Source organism: Neovison vison, chromosome 1, assembly GCF_020171115.1.
Source record: "Neovison vison isolate M4711 chromosome 1, ASM_NN_V1, whole genome shotgun sequence".
NCBI lineage: Eukaryota > Metazoa > Chordata > Mammalia > Carnivora > Mustelidae > Neogale > Neogale vison.
Genome location: NC_058091.1, coordinates 283,353,150 through 283,369,277, shown reverse-complemented (window position 1 = coordinate 283,369,277; position 16,128 = coordinate 283,353,150). Strand labels below are relative to the sequence as shown.

At 43.7% G+C, this 16,128-nt stretch overlaps 1 protein-coding gene across 2 annotated transcripts in view; it reads left to right on the top strand.

Moving 5' to 3' along the window:
- GHR (growth hormone receptor) overlaps nt 1-16,128 on the top strand; it is a 258,493-nt gene that overhangs the window by 183,905 nt on the left and 58,460 nt on the right. The gene's annotated exons all lie outside the window — the stretch shown is intronic.

Below are 16,128 nucleotides of genomic sequence, written 5' to 3'. Positions count from 1 at the left end.
GTTTATTGACTTTAAGAACCTACCTCCTTTTATAAATCGGGTACTATATCGTTATTATGGTTGTGAGATATTTCTATACCTCGTGATCACACTGACAGTTAAAGTTGTCAGTCATGTCACCGTATGCTCCAAAACTCTGCCTTCAAGTGAGCTATCTTTTCTCTTTAAAATGCCGTTGCGTATCTTCCTCGTGGCCTCTGACAATCTCCTCTTCATCCCCAAGACTGAACTCAGACATCAGCTCTGTGGGGAAGCTTCTCTAAATTATCTAACACCAAAGACTTGTTCTGCCTCCTTGTTCCCGTGAAACTTGGTCCGTTGCTGCACAATAGATGTACCTCTACAGGACTTGAGCATATATGGTAGTACCGTGTCTGGAACTCAAGGAGCTGTGTAGCTGCATGAACAAAGTGATTACGTTGAGCTTGAAGACAAGACCCACTTTTTATGCTTCTTCTGAATTCCTCACATGACCTAAAGCAAATCCTCATCCGTTGCAGGTGCCTTTAATTAAATTCCAGGGAAGGATTTTCTCATCATTTGACATATGCCCCGGAGTCCTCATGAACGATAAAGGAAGGGAAGACCGTGTACCTAACTGACCGTACGCCATTGCTGTTCCATTGGCTGTTCCGGAGTCATGAAACCATAATTTGGATTTTATGACATAACTGGAGAGTAAATTTCAAAAAGAGATGTAAATCCTTGTAGGTGACTCAGAGGGAGGGTTAGTGCTGTTTTTTGCAAGTGGCATCCACTTATCTGTCGGCCAGGCCACAAACTCTTTACAACCCTCTGTTTTAGAAGCCTCTGACATGTTCATCTGCTCCGTAATTAATGTGAGGGGTTATAAAAAAGGTGTCTTTTTGGTCATGTTTGGGTAATCCCAGCCAGTATATTTCAAAGTCTTCATGCTGCAGATGGTGTGACTTAATGCTACTTCCTGCAAGGGAATGAGAAGGAATCAGTTAAAAATGTTTTTTTATGAATAGGGTTGTTGAATCACTATATTGTGTACCTGGAACTAACGTAACACCGTGCACTGACTATCCTAGAACTGAAGTTAAAAACTTACAGAGGGGGACGCCTGGGTGGCGCAGTTGGTTGGACGACTGCCTCCGGCTCAGGGCGTGATCCTGGAGTCCCGGGATCGAGTCCCACATCAGGCTCCCAGCTCCATGGGGAGTCTGCTTCGCTCTCTGACCTTCTCCTCGCTCGTGCTCTCTCTCACTGTCTCTCTCTCTCTCAAATAAATAAATAAAATCTTTAAAAAAAAAAAAAAAAACTTACAGAGGGAGAATGTTCTACTGACGGTGCATGTTGCATCCCACATTTGTCCGTCCTTCACACACAAACATAGCACACTGCCCTTCCCTTTCCCCCAAAGGGGGTACAGTTTTTTCCGTCTTATTTGTGAAGTCACGGGGAAAGAAACCTAAGCATGGGCCCTTGTTGTGGTACAGCCTCTGGGTATGAAGAAACCCCTGCTATGTCGCTTGACATATGTTGACTTTCTGTCTTTGTGGTAAGCAAGAATCCTAGTTATCCTTCATCTGTGACGTATCACGTAGATCCTGACCTGCCCACACAAAAAGGAATACTGTCGTAGCTTCCCCTGATCAAAAGTTAGCTCCCCTCCATTCCAAGACTGACTGGATAAAGTTACCCCTGTCGGTGGATGTGTCTGTCAGCGCTCACTTTCCACACAGCACAGGCTGGGACACACGGCCACCTTTGTCATCTGAGCATCTCACTGAGATGTGACAGGCCCTGGTGCTCACGTCACCTCACCTTGTACACTGTCACTGTTTGACAAGCATTTGCCTCTCTGCTGCACACCCAGCACCAGCTCTGTAGTCTGGGGAAGAAGGCAATGCGAAAGATGGTGTCCTGACGTCAGGGAGCGCCTGTTCTCACTCAGGAGATACTTTTACACAAGAAGCTAGTGTTCAACATGAAATGTGCTATCATTATGCAGTTACAAGTCATACGTTTCCTCTCTGCACTTTTCTGAATTCTCAGATTCAAAGCAAAACCCCCACGGAGGGGGGAAAAAAATTACAACCCTCTCAGAAAAAGTTCTACCCAGAACTGAGCTAACATAAATAAAGGCTGCCCACCTCTGCCGGCCCCCTTGACTTTATTCCTGGGCTACTGCAGTAACCCCCTCATCGCTTGTCTCCCTGCCTCTCCTGCCCCCACTCATCTCTTCTTTCTTGTATGCCAGTGACAATTTTAAGAGCCCAACATGTCACTCTGCTCTAAACAACCCAAATTTCAAACTGCAAACCTGTCCCAAAACACTGAAATCCAACATCCTTCACCCCAGCTGGTAAGTCTACACTACTTAGTACTCTCCTGGGACTTTGCTCATGTCAGCCCATCTTCCAGAACAATCCTCCTGCCACCTCACCCCACATTCTGGAACTATAAACCCTGCCCGTACTTTAAAGCTCATCGGGGACACTCAGACCCTTGACCTGAGACAGTGCCTCCCTTCTCCATACTTGTCTTCAAGAGAGATCGTGCTAGTTTGCACCACTTTTAAGGAATAGATAAGAGGCTGCTCGGCAGTAGAGTTATTGCATATTTCTCTCATCTCCCCCATCTGGATTGCGAACAAGCTGTATCTTATTCATAGCTGTGTAACACATAGCACCTAAAATGGTACCTTAAATACGGTAAGGAATAAATGATATTGCAAATAAGTTAATTAAATGGAAGCAGCCTGAACAGCTCCCTGGTTACCATCCTTCCCCACACTTGGCAAGTCCCAAAGACACCCCTTGTGGAGCCTCTCAGCTGGCTGGAGCCGTCAGAGAGAATCAGATCTCCCCACCTGTGTTAATGACACATTCGCCACCCCCACATGTTCTGGCACGGAAAGGACTCATGGGACTCAAATGGTTTCTGCTCCAAGGACAGCTTCCTTACAGGCAAAGGCTGTAGTATGGCAACCGTAGACGAGGGGTATGCACTGATCAGAGTCTGACCCAAGTACGTGCTTCTTTGTCCCCTCCCTGCTCAGTCACACAGGCTGCACTTTGTCTCCAGATTTGGAACCACTGCCTGTGTGCCTGCCTAACACCTCTGCACCGGGAAGCCCAAAGTCCCCTCCCGATGGGTTTCCTGTCGTGAGCCAGTGATGGAAGCACATTCTAGCTGTGTGGACGGCAGGAACCGTCAACCCCTAAGTTCCTACGTCTTTAGGTGCAGGTTATAAATCTAATTCTGTTGCTGAACAGCATTGACAGACAGACATCCAGCACATCTTTCTGAATATTTTTTCTTTCCCTCTCATGTTTAAGTCATTCCTTTTCACTGAATTTACTACATCTTCTCTGAAAGTGTAAATTTTGTGATCAGTGGCATTTCCACTTTAAATTAAAATGAATATCCAACTGGAAAAAATTTGGACGTCTCACTCACTGGCACTTGGGGCATAAATTCGTCCAAGGTTTTATGAAAACAGGCATTCTGAACACACACATCAATGACTGAGGTCAGAGTTAAGTTTTGAAAGCATCCCAGAAGACTAGCCTCTTAGATGCGCACAACATAAGAATTGCTTCAAGTCTGAGAAGTTCACAAACAACTTCCTTCATAACCATGAGCTACTTTTAAGTAAAAACATGATGATGAGACAGAAATTGGAGATAGAAGTCGTCATCTCTGCAGGCCCTTGTCTTCTGTTCTTAGCTGGACCTCCGTCCTTGGCTGCTCATTTCTCATTCTTACCTCCCATTTTTCCCTATTCCCAGCCATCCTGCTCTCTGCTCCCATATTCCTTCTTCCTGCCTACATGTGATACAGTGGTTCTTCTGCCCCATCGCCTTCAGGAGCCCCCCACCCTGGCTTTCTAGGATATGAATAAACTCCTCTCCTTGGCATTCAAGAAGGTCCATGACATGGATCCTCCGTGCTTTTCTAGCCTTATCTCTCTTGTATGCTGTGGACACCCATGTCTGTGTCCCTGCATTTCCTGTTTCATCATATCCTTTCCCACGGACCCCTTCGTCAGAAATTTCCCTCCTCTTTCCTCTGAGTCAGGACATCCTTCATGGATTTTGTCTTTAAAGCATATTTAAAGCATCCCATCAGAGGATGAGTACTTTCATTTTGGAATCTCTGTAGGCCTTTCTCGCTTTTTCTTAAGGAGAGATAGTATGTAACACAGGACTTGAAAAAAACTCACTCTGATAACAAGACAGACCATTGTAGTCCCAGATCTCCACATACTTCCTGAATGAACTTCCCTAAGTTTTATAAGCTGTCTGTATCTTGGTTCTGTTTTGTTTTGTGTGTTTATCTCTAAAATAGAGATGCTGGGCACCTGGGTGGTTCAGTCGGTTAAACGTCTGCCTCGGACTGAGGTCATGACCCCAGGGTCCCGGGAGCGAGTCCTGTATTGGGCTCCCTGCTCGGTGGAAAGTCTGCTTCTCCCTCTGCCTCTGCCTGCCTCTCACCCGTTTGCTTTCTCTCTCTCTGTCAAATAAATAAATAATATCCTTATAAAATTAAAAAAAAAATTTTTAATAAAATAAGGATGCTAGTAGTACCTACCTCACAGTTGTTGTGAGAATTACAAGTGTTGATATATTTAAAAGAGTTCTAATAGCACCTGGCCATGATGGGTGTTGTATTCTCTCATGGCCCTTAGTTTATTCCAACAAGTATTAGGATTGACCTGGATGAAATGTCCTGCACTCAACTTGGGCCTTAATCTCCGGTCATTTGTTTCAACCTTATGGGTTCTTTGGTATGCTTTCTAGGCCCTTAGAACAGACTGTTCTCTCGTCAGGGGGAGGGGCTGCCTCTTACACATCCTTGTAGCCCACAGTACCTGGGATGTACCCGGCACACACCAAGTGTTTAATGAATAGTTGTTGGGTTTTGTATGCACACACCCAAAAGTTAAAACAAAAAACAAAAGAACAGGTTTCCCCCAATATCTTAATTACTCTTTGGCTAGCACAGAGCACCTCCATGCCCTTCAGCAGGCATTGAGGAAGGGAGAGGGCTAAAGCTGTACAGGGGGAGAAATTTCTCTTCTCCGTTACTATAAACACATATCCTCTTTCCCAGGAAGCCTTCCACAGAACCTTAAGTTCAGGCCACAGGCCCTGGGGTCACAGTCTAGTCTTGGGATCTGCTGCAGGACCTCTCTGTGCCGTCACTGTGTGTCCTTTGGGCACGTCACCTGCCGAGGGGATAAGGGTCTGGCTCCTGCCTGGGACCCACCACTGTCCCCGTCTCAGCTTTGAGGGTCCGTCTTCATCGAGGGCTCGCTAGCTGGCGATGTAGCCATAATGAACACCCTGCCAAGAGAGCGTGTGCCCGCAGGGCCGCATCTTAGCGCAGCTTTTCTCTGTAACCAAGAATGTGAGCTTTGGACGTGCTCTGGAGAGTGGTTCAGACATGGAAGCCGACGCTGAATTCTTGACAGGCTACTGTTTATAAATAATTCAGTAAACGACGCAGTAAGTAAACACAGATTATTATGATCCCTTTTAAGGAAACCATGTTTATGTTGGCTCTCTCTCGCACCCAGACTAGTGGTGGCCCTTCCTGACTAATCTCCAGATACTGCAAAGCATCCTGCTATTTCGCCCCTTCCTTGCTTCTCTGAAGTAGGAGGAAGACGAGTAGAATGATGCACTTTACACAAGAAGCAATGGAGGTACAAGGAAAACAGCTTTCGTAAGCATTGTAACCGACCAACGTGAGAGTGAAGAAGATACTGTCAGAGTCCTACTTTGTACCTGTCCCTAGAGAAGCAAAAGAAAGCGTAGATAATGGTGTATTATGGATAATTCAAATAACAAGTGTTCAATTACCTCAAAATGTGGCCCTGGCAGGGACTTTTTTCTAGCCTGAAATACCCAGATAGTGCCTGCCATTAGTTTTCAGGTCTTAGTGTCCTGTCATTATTCGTTTTATCATACACAATCAGTCCTGTGTTCACATGTAATTGTCGGGAGACGAGGATTCTTTGTAAGATAAATATTAGGCCTTAACTCTTTTATCCTCCTTCAACTCCAAGCAATTTGCTCAGCCCTAATCAGTGTCAGTGGTAAGGAGATATTTACCACTGAATTTCCCAGAGACCTATTCACTGTGCCTTAGGCTGAGGCTGGCGTTCGTGAACTCTCTGCGGTGGGGACTAAGCCCACAGTTCAAGGCCAGCCTCCCCAGCCACCCTGCAGCTCCTGGCTGGTTGTAGACACATGTCAGGGTCTTTCATGTCTTTTGGAATCCAAACAGTAACAAAATATTTAGAAATCTGTGGGCATAGACCTCTCAAAGCCTTGATCTTAGAAGTAATTTTTTTTTTTTTAAGTCTTAGAAAGATGATGAAGCATCTTCCTCAGAGTTCTCCTGGACCTCTGTGTGCTCCATATACCCAGTTTCTAGTTTTGTTTCTCCTCCAAAGCATAACACACATTTTTCAAGGATGAAATCCAAAATCAATGTTCTTTTACCCTGGGCGACCTCGATGGGTGGGGACCGCTTTGTAGACTCTAGAACGTGAAAGCCTCCCCACGACGCTGGTTGTGACCTTTGAGTCCCTCTAGCCTGCAGCTTTCTGACTCACTGCTGGCTGTTTGAAAACCAGCCCTGTAACCACGGCTCCCAAGGGAACTCCGGCGTCTGCACACGGGAGTCTGTCTAGGGAAAGAACTCCAGATCTGGGCCCACGCTAGCTCCTGCTTGTGATGAATGACTTTTTCAGACAATGTGCTCATGTGCGCTGAGAAAAAACTGGGATTCGTTTTATCAGTGGACACAGATCTTAATACAAATTAATCTATATACTGTAAAAGCAGATGATACATCACATTTATAAAGATTTATGGAATTCAAGGACAGGGGCCATTGAATAGTAGTTCAGGTCAGAGCATGCTTCATGGTAGATATATGCAGTATGAAATAATATATATTTAAACCAAAAGTAACTCAAGAGGTGATTTTTTTTTTTTAAGATTTTATTTGTTTGAGAGGGAGAGAGAAAACAGCAGGGGGAGGGGCATAGGAAGGAGTAGACTCTCCCCACTCCCCAGCAGGGAGCCCAATGCAGAGCTCCATCCCAGGACTCCAGGATCATGAGCTGAGCTGAAAGTAGATGTTGACTCCACTAAGCCACCCAGGCGCCCCTCAAGAGGTGATTCATTACTCAATCAAAAACTTATCACTTAGAAAAGAAGTTATGCAACTTTCCAAGAATTTTTGATTTATAAGGAACAGATTTGCATGTCATTTGGCTTCTGTGAGGCGAAATAAGCTATTTTCTTTTGAGGTCAACCGTTATTTAAACTAGGGGCTGGCAAACTATGGTCCTCAGACTAGATGCTTGTCTTTGTAAATAAACATGCCTGTTTGTTTCGGATTGTCTGTGGCTGCTCTGGGGATCAACTAGTCACCATGTTTGTATTGCTTCTTATCTTTTAATGTCCCATCAAAAATTACTTCCTCGTCAGTAACTGACCTTAATGGGAACACAAGATGCAAATTTGCTTCACTGTCAGTTCTGAAACACACTGTATTGTAGAGTAAGATTAACAGTCTCTGCTTGTCCACACGGACTCGTGCATTTATGACGACCATGATGGTGACGGGTAGTGGTGGCCATACTCGCACTGCTGTGCCATCAAAGGAACACTGAGTGTCTGTAGATGCTCGGTGCTGGATGGAGCAGGCCATCATTTGCAGCCCAGCATCTGCCTGCATCATCATTTTCACCTAATATTTATCTGAGGGAGAGTTACAGTCCGTAGATTACATGGTTCTGGTGTGAGGACAGACCTGACTTTGCAGATTTGTAAATCTGTAAACTGCTGCCACTGAATTCATGCTGGAGAATAAAGACAGAAGAGTCTCCCGTTAGGAGATGGTGGAACGTGAGAGACTCATAAACCTGGAATCTCCCTGTATCACCATAGATGTTGGGATACAGGTGCATTGCTTACGCGAGGCCTCAAACTGTTCTCAAGTCGCAACTGTGTGTTTACGGCTGCAGGTTAACTTCTGATTTTCCGTGTATTACAGAAAAGCAGCTGTGAATGCTTCTTTATTCTCTCTCACCATTCCTAAATAAATAGAATCGTTAACTCCAAATTTGGATTAATGTGAAAGCAAATATTTGCAGGAGAGCCCATCTGTACTCTGTTGTCAGCACAGAGGGCTTCGCGCACCTGTCGCCGCAAAGCTCCCGCAAGGCAAACCCCCAAAGCAATGGAGAAACACCTGGAAAACATCCTTTCTGTGACTGAAGCTTGTCTTTTTCTGAATTCTAAAAGCTTTTGAAGTTGTGCATCTTTAGCATTAAACCCAGATGCCCTGTGTACACCTGGTGTCTTCCCTTCTCAATTGTGTCTTTTGACAGCAAGGAGATAGTCTTCTTGTCTTTATATACTCTGCCCCTTTCTTCACAATTTAAATAGGACTTTGCACAAAATGGGAGCTCAATATTTGAGCTCAGTGCATATCATATGATGTTCTAGGAATTCCTTAAGAGCAAATGCAGAAAGGAAGTGGAGGCAGAGGTGTTCGCATAGATTTCATGATAGGAGTTTGTCTTCCTGATACCCCAGCCCTGCCCAGCACTCGCCTGCGCACGCGCGCGTGCGCGCACAACACACACACACACACACACACACACAGGTGCGAAACATAATTATTTCCTCAAACCCAAGAGCAGTAGATGCATTTCCTCTTAATGCCACTTTTCTTTTACCTGGGGAAGAGCAGACAAGAAGATCCTACGAAAGTCTTGGAGGTGTTTGTTCTTACCAGACAGTCTTACAGATTCTATCTGGTTTCAGTTGGTGTCACAGGCTGTGTGAGGAGGACTGTGGAGTTTGGGGAGCTGGGGTCCATGAGCTGTCTTCCACGGACGCATCCAGCATCCTGCCAATATGCCACGAGCTCCAGCTTGGCCATCTCTGAATGGAGAGGTCGGCACCTGTCTCGGGGGGTCATTGTGAGGAGCAGATAGGTACATAGAATTCCTGGCACAGCGTCGGTGTGGAATGAATGTTCGCTATTTGATGGTTTTGCTGCTGCTGCTGCTGCTGCTGCTGCTGCTGCTGCTATAGCTACTACTTCTGTTACTGCTCCTGAAAGAGTTCCAGCAGCCTGGGGCCCCGGAAGTACCCCACCTACCTCCTCACCCCCTCACCAATGCGCATCTCCAGTTTCACTCCATCTGTATTTTCGGGGGGTTAGGAAGGAGGCTGGATCTAGAATAGTGTATGTCACGTTGGAGGAGTATATATTTTAAGAAAATACAGTTCTCACAGACTCCAGAGAATGTACAGCCCAGTTTGTAAACCTGGATTTAACAAATTTTAATGTTTGGGATATGTCTTTTCCTTGCCCTTGAGAGGCAAGGAAGCAGGGAGCGTTGAAGGGAAGGCGCGAAGGGCTTGCTGAACTCCAGATGCCAGAGGACAAGACATGAGCTCTGGGCAGGGAAGACAGACCTGGAGAAGAGAGCAGGAGGGCAGCCTGGAGCCCGGCCTACTTGTTTCAGAGGCAAGACTGGGTAAAATGTTTGGCACCCAGTAGAATGTTCCCTTTCCTTCCTCTTTTTCTGGGAAGACTATCCTCAAGTATAGAAAAAAGAAGACTCTACAGATCAGTAAAATGGGTACCCTGAAAACAAACTTTTCCTACTCTTCCAAAGAGCATCTTTTTTTTTATATATTTGTTTCTTTGACAGAGACAGATCACAAGTAGGCAGAGAGGCAGGCAGAGAGAGAGAGGGAAGCAGGCTCCCTGCTGAGCAGAGAGCCTAATGCGGGGCTTGATCCCAGGACCCTGAGATGACCTGAGCCAAAGGCAGAGGCTTTAACCCACTGAGCCACCCAGGTGCCCCCCAAAGAGCATCTTTACCCCCTACTAGATGATACTCAGTCCTAAGGAACATTTACTGTCTAGATGAGTCATTTGACAATAATCGTGTCCTGTTTTATTGGTAGGATTCTCTTATATGGCGTCTCTAACTTAAAATTGGTTTCTGCTTCAGAAGTTCAGCTGTAAGGAGGCTTCCTGGATCATGTCTAATGGCAGCAACAAATAATATGTTAAGTAGCAGTGAGGCCCGCCGGGTGGCCTATGACAGTCCCATTAACTCGCCCGACAGCTGACCTGTGGCCGGCGCTGAGCACTGGAGCTGCAGGTCTATGGACAGAAAGAGGAGAAATGTTTCCCACCGTCTTCGAGGCCACCTCACCCTTCCTACCCTCCGTTTCTCCCTACGCCCCTCTCTGAATACCCTGCCTTTCTTGGATGACGGCAAGCATTTTGAACTAGGTGACATTTTTTCTTTGGAACCTGCCCCAAAACCTAGCTTTTGACTGAAATAATGATTAAATCATGACTAAATAATCTCCCAGAGTATAGTCAGCCTCCGTGTGAGAAGCTGTGAAACCAGAAAAGCAGAATAGCATACCCCCGTGCCTTCGCGCATTACAAACCTCTCCTTGCTGAGGTATTTTTAAGAGCAGATTCCTTGTTGTAAGTCATCAGTGGCTGACAGGACTAGAGACATCTCTTCAGATCCTTTTGGAGAGATGAAAAGCCTGAGCAAGAGGTCTATCAAAAAGATACCTAGGGCAGCTAGGCTGCTGAAAAGAGAACAATTAGGAAAAGAAATAAAATATTTCCAGATGGACAAAATCTGGAAAGAAAGAAGCAACCTTCTTAGGCAGCTGAGGGCAAGAAGGAAACTGAGCCCAAGAATTGGAAATCTTAGGACATCAAGATTTCTCAGTTACTTAAAGGAGGGAAGCTCGCCTTGTTTGGATGCAAAATGAGCCTTCCCTTCAAGTGAGATCTGCAGGACTCCGTTGACAAAAGCTGGTTTCCCCTCTCTTTGGGCCCAGAATTCCCTCCTTCTACTTGCCCAACCTTGACCGTCACCACCACCTGTGATAGTTCCATTGTACCTCTTAAAGGTCGATCCAAAAATCTTTTCCTTGACATGACTTTCTTTGAAAAACAGAGACCTGGACATAAAGGGCCTGAGGCTCCATTGGTGCCCCCAAAGCCAGAGCCAGAGCCCAGAATCCTAATAGGATGTCAGTAGAAGCAGATGACGAACCCTCCAACCCCCAAGATTCTGAAGTGGTGGTTCTGGAAGTGTGTGTCCAGCAGGGTCATCTGTGGACATTTTCAGAAAATGTAAAGGCCAGAGTTCTGCCTCAGACCTGCACTGACAGAGCTCAGGTGTATTATATTACCTTCCGAAGACTGAGGTAACAAATTACCATAACCCCGGTGGCTTAAAATATCAGAAGCTTATTCTCTCACAGTTGTGAAGGCCGGAAGTTTGAAATCAAGGTGTCATCAGCGTCTATTCCTTCTGAAGGCTCTGAGGGAGAATCTGTTCCATGCCTCTCTCCTACGTTCTGGAACTGCTGGCAATCCTTGATGATCCTCAGTTTGTAGATGAATCACTCCTTTCTCTCTCTCCAACTTCAGTGGCCTCTCTCAATGGCCTCCCCCTAGGTCTCTGTGTCTTTTCTCCTTTTCTGTCTCTTATAAGACACTCATCATTGAATTTGGAGCCCTAACTTTGGATGATCTCATTCTGAGATCCTTACCTTAACTATACCTACAAAGACGCTTTTTCTTTCCTTTTTTTTTTGCTCACAACTGTGTGAATTTATGAAAAACCATTGAATTGTAGATTTTAAATGGGCAAATATACAATTCAGTGGTTTTTAATAAATTTAAGGTCTGATAATAAACATCTAGGAGAAAAAAAGCTTTTTAAAAAAAAGGTACGTAGAGGCGCCTGGGTGGCTCAGTGGGTTAAATCCTCTGCCTTCGGCTCAGGTCATGATCCCAGGGTCCTGGGATCGAGCCCCATATTGGGCTCTCTGCTAGGCGGGGAGCCTGCTTCTCCCTCTCTCTCTGCCTGCCTCTCTACCTACTTGTGATCTCTGTCTGTCAAATAAATAAATAAATAAATAATTTTTTTAAATAATTAAAAAAATTAAAATTAAAAAAAATTTAAAAAGGTACGTAATGTGCCAGCTGATACATACACACATATAACATGCATATAACATATACACACACAGATACACATACCGATTTACAGTGAGTTCTCAATTATCAATTATAATAATTTATGCACTGAAATTTTAAAATCCAAAATTTCTCACTACATTGATAGGATGAAGATGTCATAATAACAACAATAAGACTGAGTATTCATTGACTGCGTAGTACTGCCCGCTATTTCAAAGACCCTTTTCCCAACAAAGATCACATTCACAGGGACTAGGGATTAGGATTTGGGCATATCTTTGGGGGATACAATGTAACCCACTACACATACATAATAAAAATAAAATCACCTCCAAAAATGATTCTTGGCACACTCCTACAAAGAACTCTGCTCTTAATGTTTGAGCCCATCATTTCTCCTGTGCTTAGAAAATGCTAGGACATGCAAAGTTAAACAGGCTTCTTTATTGCCCAGATTCTCTAATCTGCTTGGTGCATTATAATTGTTCCAGAGAAAGGAAAAACAAAACAAAACAAAACACGTAGCACTTCCTGAAAATGCTAGGACATGCAAAGTTAAACAGGCTTCTTTATTGCCCAGATTCTCTAATCTGCTTGGTGTGTTATAATTGTCCCAGAGAAAGGAAAAACAAAACAAACAAACAAAAAAAAACAAAACCCATAGCACTTCCTGAAAATAGTTGACCAGGGAACAACTGTTTTGAGATTATATGTCCATAATACAGGAGTTTGCTGCACCCACCATGATGGAGTTTTTCTAGAGGGTCGAAATGAATCAGATTAAGTCTGTAGGTATTACTGCCTGTTTATGGAAAATAAGAGGGATAGAGGAACATTTTAAATGACTCTAAGAATGCAATAAGCTAAAGGAAATTATCTTCAACCAAAAAAAAATCACATAATAGAAAGGAGAGAGACAAAATGTCATGAATTTGAGCAAATTTAAGAGACATTGTGTGGACCTAGTTTACATCCTGATTGAAACAAATAAATTGTCAAAAGACATTTTTTAAAGGTATTCTTGAAATTTGAGCACAGACTGGGTATTCAGTGATATTGAGTGATCATTATAATTTGTTAGGTATAATATTATTTTTTTAATGAAATAGTCCTTACCTTTTAGAAATAAACACGTAGCTAGTTATAGGTGAAAGCAAATGACTAAAAAAAAAAAAAAACCACAGAGAAGTAGATAAGTAAAGTATGGTTTATTATTATTACTACTAATAATAAACAAGGTTTTACTATTGCTGTTATTATATTCATTATTTTTATTTATATATTATTTATATATGTATGTATATTATATATATTTGTATGTATATTTTATATATATATATATTTACATGACTCCTTAAGCTATGCTCTCTATTTTTTTCTATAATGAATTTTTTTAAAGATTTTATTTATTTATTTTGAGAAAGAGAGAGCACAGAGGGAGAGTGAGAGGGAGAAGCAGACTTCCCGCCGAGCAGGGAACCCAATGTAGAGCTCGATCCCAGGACCCTGAAATCATGACCTGAGCTAAAGGTAGACGCTTAACTAACTGAGCACCCAAGCACCCTTCTTGCTCTCCAATTTTGTGTTATGTTTACAAATTCCATAATAAAAGTACAGTAAGCCCTCGTGAACAGTCTCAATCCCCATCCCCTAGTAAAAACAATTCACACTCCCAGGGAAACCCATGAAATTAGCCTTACTAGTGAACCAGAGCGCTATCTCTGAGAAGTAGGAAAAGCCCTTACATGAACACATCAGTTTAGAGAATTGCTATAGGAAAACCAGAAAATGTTTGCGTTCTGGCTAACTAGACATTAATGTGTTATGCTGCGGGGTGTGATCCTGAGAGTTAATGTTGAAAGGCATCCTTGGTTTCATTTGACAAAGAAAAATAAATGGCTTGGCTCAAAATTTTAGCCTGTGGTTCTAAGTCCTCTTCAAGCTCAACTTCAAAAGATTCTGTTGCTGCTGTGCTCTAACGCGATGGTATTTGCTTGCACACGAGCTCTGCTCTAGGTCTCACATTGGGGCCAGCATTCTCCTAGGACTGAAGTCACACTGTAGTGAACTGCTATGTCCCAGTAGAGCCTCCAGGATGATATGGCGGTAAACCGTTTATATTCTGCCCTCGTGGGTTAGCGTCTCACCACTCATAAAACAAGAAATCAGAAAGATAACCAGTAGGCTTTTGATTAAGTCACAAACCAAAACGAGAGATGAGAGAAGAAAGAGGCAGTTAGTTGCAATTTTTGAAATGGAATCTTTCTCTTAATTTCTGCTTTCTATCTATTTGCTCTCGAAGCCGTAGCTTGAGGGCTTGCCATTTACAAGCCTACAGAGAACATTTGGAATATGGCCACCCCTGCCCTTGTCTGTGCCACATGGCCTGCTTTCTCCCTACTCACTTCTGCCCCCAGATCCCAAGTCAGGAGCTTAGAAGCTGAGAGCAGTGCACAGTCATTCAAGTTCACATAAACTAAAGGAAATCCAGGTGATGACCAAAAATAACAGAATTTCGTTTCCAAGACTCTTGAGTTCCCTTAGTGTCACTGACTGATCTCTAGGAGCCCTAGGCTCGGCTCCTGGATGTCTCAGAACCAAGGAGGGGATCACTTGTACCGTGTGCATCTGCTTCTTGGCCAAAAAGCTATCAAAATATGTTCCCTACTTGGCCTGTTCTAAAAAGAAAAAGAACAGAGCCCCATACACCCCAGAAATAATTCCTAACATATAGCCACAAAACACATACCTAGATATGTCTTCCCACCAAGTCATCCTTTATGGTTGACCACGATGTTCATTTTCTGTTCCTCCCATGTATAAGGTTCCACAGAGAGGACAAGGCAAAGAATATCAAGGTTTTATGAAACATTGTAAAGCAGAGGCTTTGGACAAGCAAGTGAGCGGGGCACCGGAAATGAAGTGTCTGTCTCTGCCTCTATCAGTGTCACAGAGTTGACAGGTGCTGTCTCATAGCTGATAACAAATGAACCCAGCAAACACAACCCCAGCATGTTCCACTCGTTTCCCGTTTCTCTCCTGGCTAGACTGGCCCCGTGCCCATCTATTAAGAAAATCATGGCTTTCTCTATAGCTGACTGGGCAAGGTTCCAGCATGTAAGCTAATATGGTTGAGTCTACATCCCTCATAGTAGAAGTAAGAGCTTTCTTTTATTCACCCAGCTAAATAAGCAAAAGACAGGTTAAAATGCATAGCAGTCAAGTTCCATGAGAACAGAGGTTTTTGCTTTTTACCTTGCCGTGTACTTGGCCCCTAGAAGTGGCCTGTAGTGACTATGAATGAATGAATGAATGAATGGTTCTGTGCTTGGATGAGTCATTATCATCTACCTCAGAGCCTAGATAGAAAATATTGCCACGGTGTAGGTCCCGCAAACTGACTTGCAGTGCTTGTGGTAAATCAAGCAGAGGTCCCCCGGTGCCCATAGGCATGCTGGTCTCCATTACCTGACCCATCCTAGATTTTTAACTTAGGAGTCATTGTGGCCACCCCACCAGGAATCATGTCTCCCATGCATTCTCATATTGGGGTTTGAGGTTTCTATATTCTTTTTTGGCTTCTTGGTGTCCAAAATGGCTGTTCAGAGTAATATGTAAGTAAGACCATGACTCTTCCATTACTACACATTTCTGTTACCAGCAGAGGTAAATGAATCACTTAACATGAAACAATTCCACCCTCTTTGGTACACTATAAACATCATCTTAGCTTTGACTGTAATTATAGTGGGTGATGCTGCTGAGAAAATGGTGTAATTACAGCATTACGGTGGAGAACCTTCTGAATGGAAAACACTGAGCTGCACTGTGGAAAGTTTAAGATGGGATTATGGTCCTTTTCTCATCATGAATGAGGCTAATTAGGCAACTGCAAACAAGAGCTTTGCAGTGTGATATTAATACTATAATAAAATCAAAACCCTAAGTAAAAATGAAGGGGCAGTCTGATGCTTTTCTTTATTTTCACATGTTCCTAGGCAATCTTATATGAAAGTGTAAGGTAGAGCAGAGAAGTTTACCAACTTGCAGGAAACCTAAACAAAATCACAAGGGGCTAGCTTAGAAAAA